The 12780-nt window shown below is 36.1% G+C and overlaps 1 protein-coding gene across 1 annotated transcript in view; it reads left to right on the top strand.

The window, feature by feature from the left end:
- Positions 1-1072: 1072 nt before the first annotated feature.
- kcnj9 (potassium inwardly rectifying channel subfamily J member 9) overlaps positions 1073-12780 on the top strand; it is a 45107-nt gene continuing 33399 nt past the window's right edge. Inside the window, exon 1 of the mRNA XM_009298868.5 lies at positions 1073-1469. The gene's annotated coding sequence lies outside the window, so the exon portion shown is untranslated. The remainder of the gene's footprint in view (positions 1470-12780) is intronic.

Raw genomic sequence — 12780 nt, 5'->3', positions numbered from 1 at the left:
AATCTGCACAGGCTGGATTACTGGTGATTGTGAAAAAGTGACTTTTGACGTCTTAGTATAATGTAATATATAAAAATAATATTTAGAGAAATAAGTCTGTAAAATGGCAGTTAATTACAAAGTGTTTGTACCATGATTTACTACACCAACTCAGACAATATATCACTTTAAACTCTTAAAAATGTTAATAAAAGTCTCTTTTTTGTTAATTGTTCAGGGTTAAACATTATTGGAAGATCGAGGTCCAATAATGCAATTTAAAAGCATGAATAAATAGGGGAAAATAAATAAAAACATCAATCACAAAATATGGAAAACTGCTAATTTACAGATTTTTTACAGTGTAAAAAAGATTCTTATATGAAAATCTAAATATTTTATTATAAATATTATATTATAATTTTTTTACAGGCAAAAAGGGTTATTTTTTAAAAGTCTTTGCTTAAAAGTTCTTTATGTAACCTATTTTTAAATGCAAAACACATGTTTTTTCTATGGGGCATCTCCCATTTGGAATCTTTTTTTCTAAACAGAGCATATAAAATGAATAAAATATAGACTTATAAATGATTAACTAATAAAACTATTTATAAACACGCATAGTTACATTAAAATTTTAATATAAAAGAAAAATATTGCATGTCGGAAAATGTTTCATACATTTCTTTCATTCTTCTTAAGCTTAGTCCTTGATTTATCAGGGCTCGCCACAGCGGAATGAACCGCCAGCTACTCTGACATATGGCCCTTCCAGATACAAGATTTAATATATTAAATATATTAAATGTATGAAATATGTTCGATATATTTAAAGTGATAAATCATTGTCTTTTTTCTATCATTGTTTATTGTGTGAGATATTTTTATGACACTGACCTCATCTCCACCCCCTCTTCTCCTCCCCTCTCCCCCTTCTCCATCCCACCTCTAATTGCCCAATTCTCCACGCTTCTGCCTCCTCTCTCTCTCTCTGTCTCTCTCTCTCTCTCTCACACACACACACACACACAAACACACACACAAGAACACCTGCGCAGAGCCGGTGAATCACGCCGACGCCGCTTCTCTCTCCAGTCTTTCTCATCCATCCTGACAGTCGCATCGCCTCCATTTTAATCACAGCGCACTCAAAGCGGATTCATTGCCTTCGTCCTGCAGCACGCGATTGCGTTTCGATTAATATTTCACAAGTTCCCCAACGCCGTGTGAGGATTGGCTGGGTCTCTTTTGTTTCCTCGAGGTGAAATGATGCTTAAATGATGCTGCTGCGTCGCTGCTCTCACCCGCTGTAGCGCAACATCACTAACATCCTCATCATCAGCATCATCATCATCATCATCGTCGCCGGTATGAGTCTGAAGAAGAGCCCAAACATGGGAGATCTGGACTAACAAACCCGCAGGGCTGCTCAACATCTTAAGTGTTGGAAACGCTGAAGTTCACGCACTGGGTAAACGCGTCAGTGGAAGGTACGGTCAGTAGCCTTTACCTGCAGCTTTATTGTTATGATGTTACACGTTTAGATGTCACAAGACGTTAAACACGAGTAAATGTGCATGCGTTGTTTTGATATCTATACTATATTTGTATGCATACAACACGTAAGCTATGTTTTTGATGGTGGCGTGAAAGTACTTTGTGTAGTCACTGAAATGGAAAAAAACGTAGGTTATTAACAACAGCACGACTAACAATTGTGAATGAAACGAAAACATTGAGAAATTAAATTAAAACGAATTTAAGTTGTTGGAAGATGGGGCTAGTTAAACACTAGTCAATGTGCTTACGTTGTTTTGATACGTATGCATACTGCATGGTGGCTTAAGTAGGCTATGTATAGTTGAAAATGAAAAACGTAGGTTAATAACAACACGACTAACAATTATATAAAAAAATGAAAACATTTAAGAAATTGGATCAAAATGAATTTTAGTTGTTGGTCCAGATGATGCTAGTTAAACACTTGAGTAAATGTGCATACGTTGTTTTGATACGTATGCATACTGCATGGTGGCTTGGAAGTCATTGGAAATGAAAAACGTAGGGTAACAACAACACAAGTAACAATTACAAATAAAACAAAAACATTAAGAAGTTGAATTAAAACACATTTAAATAGTTAGTCAAAATGTATAGTTAAACAAATAAAATGCGCATGGGTTGTTTGGATGTGTAGCCTATGTACTGCATTGTGGCTGAGTAATTTGAATAGTCGTTGGAAAGGTAGGTTACTAACAACAGCACAACTAACAATTATAAATAAAACTATTTCAATTTAACTTAATTTAAATAGCTGGTCAAGATGTTAGGCTACTATAGCAGTACTACTAGTTAATACTTCTGTTTTTAATTAATATATTTATTATCAGTTTTTTTTCTTGTCTCTGTCATTCTGTTGGACTGTAGAAGCTTTGTCACAAAAACAAATTCCTCGTATGCGTGAACATACCTGGCAATAACGCTTCTTTCTTTCTTTCTTTCTTTCTTTCTTTCTTTCTTTCTTTCTTTCTTTCTTTCTTTCTTTCTTTCTTTCTTTCTTTCTTTCTTTCTTTCTTTCTTTCTTTCTTTCCTGAGTAAATGTGCATGTGTTGTTTTGATCTGTATGTAGCCTACTGCATGGTGGCTTTAAAGTATAGTCAATCGAAATCGAAATGTTTAATCAATTGTAATGATAAACGTAGGTTAGCTTAATAACAATAACACGACTAACAATTATAAATAAAACGAAAACGTTGAGAAATGAGATTAAAATTATTTAGTCAAGTTGTTACTATAGGAGTAAATGTGCATGTGTTGTTTTGATCCGTATGTAACCTATACTGCATGGTGCCGGGAAAGTATTTTGTATAGTCATTGGAAATGGAAAAACGTAGGTTACTAACAACAACATGACTACCAATTATGAACAAAACGAAAACATTGAGAAAGGAGATTAAATTTAAAATTAATTTAAAAATGTTAGTCAAGATAATGTTAGGCTACTATATGAGTACCCTAATTGTGCATGCACTGTTTTGATCCATATGTAGCCTACTGCATGGTGGCTTGAAAGTGTAGTTAATCGAAATGAAAAACGTAGGTTAGCCTACTAACAGCAACATGACAAACAATTACAAATAAAACATTAAGAAATTAGATTAAAATGAGCTTAAATTGTTAAGGTGTTGCTAGGAGTAAATGTGCATGCGTTGTTTTGATCCGTATACTGCATGGGGGTGTGAAAGTATTTTGTGTAATCATTGGGAATGAAAAAGCGTAGTTTACTAACAACAACACTAACAATCATGAATAAAATAAAAACATTGAGAAATTGCATTAAAATTAATTTACATTGTTGGTCAAGAGGTTGCTAGTTAAACGAGTAAATAGGCCACACAACAAAACAACGCATGCACATACTGCATGGTGGCTTCAAAGTATTCTGTATAGTCATTGGAAATAAAAAAAAAAAAAAACGTAGGTTACTAACAACAACATGACTAACAATTATGAATAAAACATAAACATTGAGAAATTAGATTAAAATAAATTTAAATAGTTGGTCAAGATGTAAGACTACTAGGAGTAAATGTGCATGTGTTGTTTTGATTCGTACTGTATGTAGCCTACTGCATGGTGGTTTAAATGAAACTGTAGTCAATCGAAATGGAAAATGTAGGTTAGCCTGCTAACAACAACACGACTAAAGGCTCGTGCACACCAGAACGCTTTTCATTTTCTGGATTCAAACCTTAGCAATTTTCACTGGCATCGAGCATAAGAGTATGCAAAATCATTCCTTGATGTTAAATGACGCTACAAACTTTAAGCTTCCGACACCCTCTTGTAACACAGAAGAAGAAGAAAAAGAGAAAGTTGACACGCTTGATGTTAAAGTTACTGGTGATTTGAACAAGCATGGATGGTTCAGCTTTTGCGATGAAGAAATGATTATTGTTCACCAGTGCAATAAACTGCTCCACGTTCATGCCGCCTCTGGGCATCTTCTTCAATGTGTTCTCGCATTGACAGTTTTGTGCTTGAGCGCCTCCAAGTGCTATTAACTGTAATTTCAGCATCTCAGTGGACGTGAGGAAAAGTGTCGATCAGATTGGTAGAGAAAGTTTTGACGCGGCGCATCAAAACAAAAAAACGAGCATGAGGCGTTTAAAAATGATGATTTTACGCCTGGCGTTTTGAGCGCTGGTTTGCACAAACACATTAGCGTTCTTTATTTAGTCACAAGGCGTTAAAGGTCAACAGAAAACGCAAGCAAAAAGCGTGTGCACGGGACTTAACAATGATAAATAAAATGAAAACATTGAGAAATTTGATTAAAATGATTTAGTCAAGATGTTACTATAGGAGTATGTGTACAAGCATTGTTTTGTTCTATACTGCAAAGTGGCGTGAAAGTGTTTTGTACGTATAGTCATTGGAAATGGAAAAACGTAGGTTACTAACAACAATATTACTAACACTTATAAATAAAAAAAACATTGAAAAATGAGGTTAAATTTAATTAAAATTGTTGGTGAAGATGTTGCTAATTAAACAGGAGTAAATGTGCATGCGCGGTTTTGATGGTGGCTTAAAAAAAAGCTAGTCATTGAAAATGAAAAATGTAGGTAAATGTTAACAACTCGAAGACAGAAATAGATTCAAATGAACTCAAATAGAATAAATACATCATAATGTGGGGCGAAGCAGTGGCGCAGTAGGTAGTGCTGTCGCCTCACAGCAAGAAGGTCGCCGGGTCGCTGGTTCGAGCCTCGGCTCAGTTGGCGTTTCTGTGTGGAGTTTGCATGTTCTCCCTGCTTTCCTCCGGGTGCTCCGGTTTCCCCCACAGTCCAAAGACGTGCGGTACAGGTGAATTGGGTAGGCTAAATTGTCCGTAATGCATGAGTGTGTGTGTTTCCCAGAGATGGGTTGCGGCTGGAAGGGCATCCACTGCGTAAAAAAATGCTGGATAAGTTGGCGATTCATTCCGCTGTGGCGACCCCTGATTAATAAAGGGACTTAGCTGACAAGAAAATGAATGATGAACATCATAATTGTATTTTTGGATAATTATTATTTTAAAACAAATGTATATTTTAAGTACAAAATGCATACTTAAAGGGATAGTTCACCCAAAAAATCTAAATTATATTTACCTCAAACCTCAATCTTTTTTCTACTTAACTTAGATGAAGATATTTTGAAGAAAGATAGAAACCGGTAACCATTGACATCCATAGTAGCAAAAACAAACAATATGAAAGTCAATACTTACAGGTTTCCAATATTCTTCAAAATTTCTTCTTTTGGGTTCAACAACAAAAAAACTGGAACTTTTTAGCAGTGGAAGTCAAACTCAAAGTCAGTGGTGAGTAATTTTCAATTTTTGGGTAAACACTCCCCTTAATAGAAGTATTAAGAGTGAAAAGTTACATTGTCAGCTGAATCAGGTTAGCTCTTGTTTATTGTTGCCTACTAATCGTTATTCTCACACACACTTGCAGATCTTTACAAACAAACATTTCAACATTTCTGAAAAAAACACTGCGTTTTAGCTCTGATTTTCATCCCAGCGAGGCTGTAATGGTCATATTAAACAGCAGGCAATGATCTTATGGTCCTCCAGACAAACGTAGGCCACTGGTAGTGTGTGTGTGGATCATCTGTGTGTGTGTAATTGCAGCTTTGTGTCGCATCTGACACTCTTTTCTCCCAAAAGACCAAAATTAGAAAGCATGACAATCCCACTTTCCATCAGGACTGTGAACAAACCACCCACACTAACAGACAGAAACACACAGACCAACACAAAAACACAGAGTACTTATTTATTTTGCGTTTAACCTATGCATTGTGGAGATTTAGATTTAATTATACACTGCAGATCGCTGTTTTATTATGCACATATACAGTCGAAGTCAGAATAATTAGCCCTCCTGAATTATTAGCCCCCGTATATTTTGCCCTCAATTTCTGTTTAACAGAAAGACGATTTTGTTCAACACATTTCTAAACATAATAGTTTTAAAGAGCCCCTATTATGGGTTTTTTGAAAATGAGCTTCCATGCAGTGTGTAACACAGCACTAAGTGAATGAAAACATTAGTGATGGGAAGTTCGGATCATTTTACTCACTCAGATCTTTGAGGGTGCTTTCACATCTGTAGTTCGCTTCATTTGGTCCGGAACAAGGCCAATAAATGATACAGTGTTGCATTTTCTGCCATCTTTGGGTCGCTTTTACACCACACTGCTGGCTTTGGTCCGAAACAGTTGAAACAAACCAAAATGCAGTCATCTGACAAAATCCACATCTCTCATTGGCCAGATGTTGTTGAACATATTTCCTAAACTGCTTATTGATTGGTCAGAATTCACATGCGGGAAAATGCTAATGAACTCCCGCACGTAAACAAAACCGGCAGACACAAAATGTCGTTTTTACTCTGAAGGGACGACTGCGCTGACTGATTTTATCTCTGCTTTAGACAAACTTTAACTTTCGAGAATGAAGCGCGGCTGCGGCTGGAAAACTAGGTTTTAATGCGTCGCTCGTCACTTCAGGTGGAGGCGTGAATTAATTTAGCTAAACTGCGACATGGTCATCTTGCGGAAATATTACCAATGATCCATCAGGTAATGTTTTTCCCTCTGTTGGTAAAACGCTGTCAACAAATATTTTTCCTCCATATCCCTTAATACACAGAGCATCGGATGTGATTCTGCTTTTCCGCGATAAACGACTCAAAAGACTTGAAAATACTTGAAATGAATGATACAGCCTGCACAAATGTGTGCGCAGATGAACAAATCACTCGCTGAGAGGACTTGTAGTTCCCGAGTCATATTGAAGCTTCGTTCAAAATGAACGAATCGTTCATGAACGACCCATCACTAGAAAACATCCAGCTGAGGGTTACATCTGAAATCGCACCGTGTTTAAAACTGTTAACTCTTTAGCCAAATATTTGACTCAGAGTCGAATAAATGAATAGTTTTGGGTTCTGATCTTTTGCGTTAATGCATCGACGTCGATGTGGAACATCACCAAATATGAAGTGCCAGATCTGGTCAAACGTGAACGTGCCTTTCCCTTAACACACTAGCAGAGCGAGGGGGATCACTGGACTGATCAGGACATGAACATGACAATCACTGACAGATGAACATTCAGTTGTAGGGAATAAAAGGGTAAAGTTCATTTTCACAACAATACCACAGTATAGCCAACCTAGTGCTGTGTTTGTTCCTGCCATAGTTCTGATGATTGAAACAATATACCAGGTTACAATGCGGGATTAGCCGGCCAGTTGCTATTAAAGGATTCTAATCGCGAGTACAGAATCCATTTGGGAAACAGCATCTATTTATCACTATGACAGTCATGCACTGAATTCTGCCGTTTCTATATTTATTTTAAAGTGTTTTCATCCCTTAAGCAGGTCACACACTGGATGTGCCGCACGGCGCTGAAACAATGTGCGCACATGACAGTTGAAAGAATCACACACATCCGCATGTTATTTAAAATGAAACTATTCAGATGGCGCTCTGTGGCGCGGCAGAAATATCAACAGTTACCTGAGACATGGCTAGGGCCAGACGGAATCTGTGGACGTTTTTTGCTATTTCTGCAGAGAATTTTGGCAAAAATCTGGATTTCTGCGGAATTATTTTGGGAGCATTATAACTAAAACATGAGTATGTGAAATAAAAATAATATCTTTTAAACTTTTATTTAATGTTTAAAATGCAAATCCAATTAGATTAACTTCATTTGGTAAACAAAGCAAGTCTCTCATATATTATATCTACTAAAAGAAAGAAAATATTACTGTAAAAACCGCATTGTACATAAATCAGATGAACATTTTCATATTAGCAAATATTATTACTGTAATTAATTTAAAAACTGAATAAATATAGATTTACACACTTCTACTCAAGTAAATAAAGAGATTCAATGATGGACTAAAAATCTGCAGAATTCTGCGAGCACAGATTTCGTGTGGGCCTAGTCATGGCTGGGCACTGCTGACTTGTGGGGCTAGTGTGTGTACCCTGAGAAACCTATGTTTAGATTTCTAAAATACATGGCGGTGCATCGTCGAGCAACACTTTTGGTGAGTGACCCTCTTAAAATGAAAGCAAAGAACAAAATCATGTTTAAGAGCATGGGGCGTCCCTTGGTGGTTTGGCGGTATGGGTTGTGTATAGGGAGGATTGGCCTTTAAATGATTATTGTAACCCTTTGATTGAAAATGCAGGACAAACACGCGAAAATACCTTTACAGGAAGATAGTGGGATAGAATTGTAAAATATGGGCTAATCCCAGGAAAAACAGGAGGGTTGACTGGTGTGGTCAGTAACTATTACAGCTTATATGGACTAATTTCTTCTTCCTTCGGATCCTAACATGTAAGTGTAATTAAAATTGTTGTCTCGTTTTGTTTAGTTTGCAAAATATGTATGTAATTGTGTGTTTGTATTGCTCCACACCGCTTGTAATCACTTATCTATTATAGATCAATGTCTTTAGTGTCTGTACTCTATCTCTCTGGTTAAATCTTTATGGGGCTATTCACATATTGCATCCAAAACCACGTTGAAAATGCAAAGCGTGCTTCTTCCTTTACCAATTTAAATGCGTTACTGATCCTCTGCCGTTTGCTATGGCCCCCATCTGCTGTTCTTCACATGCGTGGCGCAGTCAATTTTCAAAATAGTTCAACTTTTGTCACTGTGTGGATTAATACTGAATGTGTGGCGTTATTAATTGGGGTTAGAGTTACGAGGAGAGCAATATGCTGGTGATTAACTGCATTGCTTTATTGCATTCCTGCATTGGGCTCACACATACACTCTGCTACTTCATAGCCTAGGCGTATCTCTCTGTCTCACGCTGAACCCAGTCAACCAATCACAACAGACTGGGTCATTGAACCAATCAGCGCAAATTATCTTCACGCTAAGAAGGCGTTTGGGAACAAATGAATCGCTGAACAAATCATATGAGAGTCGTTGGGATAATTAGGTAAAAATAAATGCATATTATAAGACAATGAAAGTGTTTTTTGACCCTGATGCATATCAGCCTGTTGTTGGAGACCCCCAAAACCAAAATATGACCTCTTATAATGCAAAATAGGGGCTCTTTCATACTAATTTCTAATAACTGATTTCTCTTATATTTGCCATGATGAGAGTACATATGATTTAACTAGATATTTTTCAAGATACTAGTATTCAGCTTAAAGTGACATTTAAAGGCTTAACTAGGTTAATTAGGCAAGTTATTGTATAACGATGGTTTGTTCTGTAGACAATTGTAGAATTGATTTCTTTGTGTGTGCGTATATGTGTGTGCTTGTTTGTGTGTGCTATAGCTGAGCCCTGTAGACTTGGACAGGGACTTTGTCTGTAACTTTTACAGTTAATATGGACCAGTTTCTTCTTTCTCTGGATCCTAACATGTAAGTGTGATTAAAATTGTTGCTTCGTTTTGTTTAGTTTGCAAAATATGTATTTAATTGTGTGTTTCGATCGCTCCGCACGGCTTGTAATCACTTATCTATTATAGATCAGTGTTTGTACTGTATCTCTCAGGTTAATCTTTATGGGGCTATTCACATATTGCATCCAAAACCACGTTGAAAATGCAATGCCTGCTTCTTTGATTCCTGATTTAAATGCGTTACTGATCCTCTGCCGTTTGCTATGGCCCCCATCTGCTGTTCCTCACTCGCGTGGCGCAGTCAAGTTTCAAATTAGTTCAACTTTTGTCACTGTGTGGATTAATACTGAATGTGTGGCGTTATTAATTGGGGTTAGAGTTACGAGTAGAGCAATATGCTGGTGATTAACTGCATTGCTTTATTGCATTCTGGCATTAGGCTCACACATACACTCTGCTACTTCATAGCCTAGGCGTTTCTCTCTGTCTCATGCTGAACCCAGTCAACAAATCACAACAGACTGGGTCATTGAACCAATCAGCGCAAATGATCTTCACGCTAAGAAGGCGTTTGTGAACAAATGAATCGCTGAACAAATCATATGAGAGTCGTTGGGATAATTAGGTAAAATAAATGCATATTATAAGACAATGAAAGTGTTTTTTTGACCTTGCATGCATATCAGCCTGTTGTTGGAGACCCCCAAAACCAAAATATGACCTCTTATAATGCAAAATAGAGGCTCTTTCATACTAATTTCTAATAACTGATTTCTTTTATTTTTGCCATGATGAGAGTACATAATATATTACTAGATATTTTTCAAGATGCTAGTATTCAGCTTAAAGTGACATTTAATTAGGCAAGTTACTGTATAAAGATGGTTTGTTCTGTAGACAATGGAAACATTATTGTGTAAGAGGAATAATATTAATGACTTAAAATGGTTATAAAACTGCTTTTATTCTAGCCTAAATAAAACAAATAAGACTTTCTCCAGAAGAAAAAATATTATAGGAAATACTCTGAAAAATTCCTTGCTCTGTTAAACATCATTTGGGAAAGGATGCCTAATAATTTTGACTGTATACACACATACACAGAGTCAGTTTGTCCTCAATTCTGGTCATTTTTCATCAGTACAACCTGCTCCATTCAGTTTATTTCAAGTAGAATTGATTTCTTTGTGTGTGTATGTGTGTGTGTGTTTGTTTGTGTGTGCTATAGCTGAGCCCTGGAAATCCTAAAATGTGCCAGTTCACGACATGCAGCCGTTCTATTCTGTAACGTTACTCCAGTATTTTTCTCTGTTGAGCACATGAGCACATCTCCAGCACTCAGATCCACTCGAAGCATGAAAGATTCATGAGTCTAAATGTGGCCCAGACCAAGGAGGCAGATCATGATCAATCTTGGAGTGGGCGTGATTACTACTGCCAGACTAGCAGAGCTAAATATAGCGCCTCGCCGGACTTCGCACCCTAACACCCCGTGTAAACACAGCAAACAGGATCAGACTCAGTCAGACAGATGTTACCGTCACTGCAGGAATGATGCAGCACTCAAATCTGCCACTGAGAATGAATCAGTGGTGATTTTCCATGCAGGATTTTAGATTTTGTGTGTGCAAGAGGGCACTGTTTTCATGCTGCGATGACATGAGCAACTGTGCCTGCCTTTGTTTTTGTGTCTGAGGTTTTTGGGTTTTGCGCGTAATGTGTTTATGTAAGACTGTTACGGCTTTAGGATGTATTTTTGATGGCTGAAAGATTACGTAAAAGTCAGGATATTTTAATGTTTCAATGATGTAGAATATACACTACCTGACAAAGTATTGTCGTCGATCTAAGTTGTAAAAGCATCAAATAATAACTTAGACTTCTAGTTGATCATTTGGAAAAGTGGCAGAAGGTCGATCTTTCTGATGAATTATCTGTTGAGCTGCATACCAATCATCACAAACACTGTAGAAGACCTTTTGGAACCCACATGAACCCAAGATTCTCACAGAAATCAGTCAAGTTTGCTGAAGGAAATATCATGGTTTGGGGTTACATTCAGTATGGGGGTGTGCAAGAGATCTGCAGAGTGTATGGTAACATACCTGAAGTATCAAGACATTTGTGCTGCCCATTACATTTAAAAACACAGGAGAGGGCAAATTCCTCAGCAGGATAGCGCTGCTCCTCATACTTCAGCCTGCACATCAAAGTTCCTGAAAGCAAAGAAGGTCAAGGTGCTCAAGTATTGGACTGCCCAGTCACCAGACATAAACATTATTGAGCATGTCTGGGTTTAAATGAAGGAGGAGGCATTGAAAATGAATCCAAAGAGTCTTAATGGACTCCAAGATGACTTTATTAATCAGTTATTTGAGTCATAGCAGATATGTATGGATGCAGTCGTCCAATCTCATGGGAGTCATATACAATATTAGTTCTTTTTCCACTGCACCATGACTTTATATTTTATACTGTACATTATTTCTGTTATGTGACTTTTTGTCTAAGCAAAGTCAGACATTACTGTCTTAATTAAAAATTAAAAATCAAGGCATGATCATATTTTATTTTGGTAAAATAAGCGTAATCTAGAGGCCTTTGTCTTTCATATAAGCCAATTCTGATACCAAGTGATCAATTAGAAGTTATTATTTGTTGTTCCTCAAACTTGGATAAGCGACAAGACTTTGCTTTTCTGCTTTTCTTCTAGTACAAGTTTCTAGTCTAAACATCTAAAAATTCTTTAATCAAGAAGCATTTTCTAGACAAGTTAAACACAATGTCTGGTTTGAAGGAATAATATTTCAAAAATAAATGTTTTTTTTTCTTACAATAAGATAAATAATCTTATTTCAAAACAAAAACAGATTGTTTTTGCATAGTTTTCAGGAAAAGCGACTTAGTTTTACTATAGTTACTTATTCGTTAAAAAAATGGCACTTTTTTGCTCATTTAAAAAATTCAATTCAATTCAACTTTATTTGTATAGCGCTTTTACCATGTAGATTGTTTAAAAGCAGCTTCACATAAAAGGTCATTGTAAATTGGAACAGTGTAGTTCAGTTTTTTAGTGTTTAAAATGCTTCTTGATTTAAGAGTTTTTAGATATTTTGACTTGAAACAAAACAACAAATTAAATTTCTTAGCATTTTCAAATTAAATTTTTATGTATAAAATTCACACTTAAAGAAATAATTCACCCCCCCCCCAAAAAAAAAAAAAAAAAAAAAAAAAATATATATATATATATATATATATATATATATATATATATATATATATATATATATATATATATATATATATATATATATATATATATATATATATATTTACTCGCCAT

This window comes from Danio rerio, chromosome 2 (genome assembly GCF_049306965.1).
Source record: "Danio rerio strain Tuebingen ecotype United States chromosome 2, GRCz12tu, whole genome shotgun sequence".
NCBI classification, from domain to species: domain Eukaryota; kingdom Metazoa; phylum Chordata; class Actinopteri; order Cypriniformes; family Danionidae; genus Danio; species Danio rerio.
This window is presented reverse-complemented; position numbering and strand designations above follow the sequence as displayed.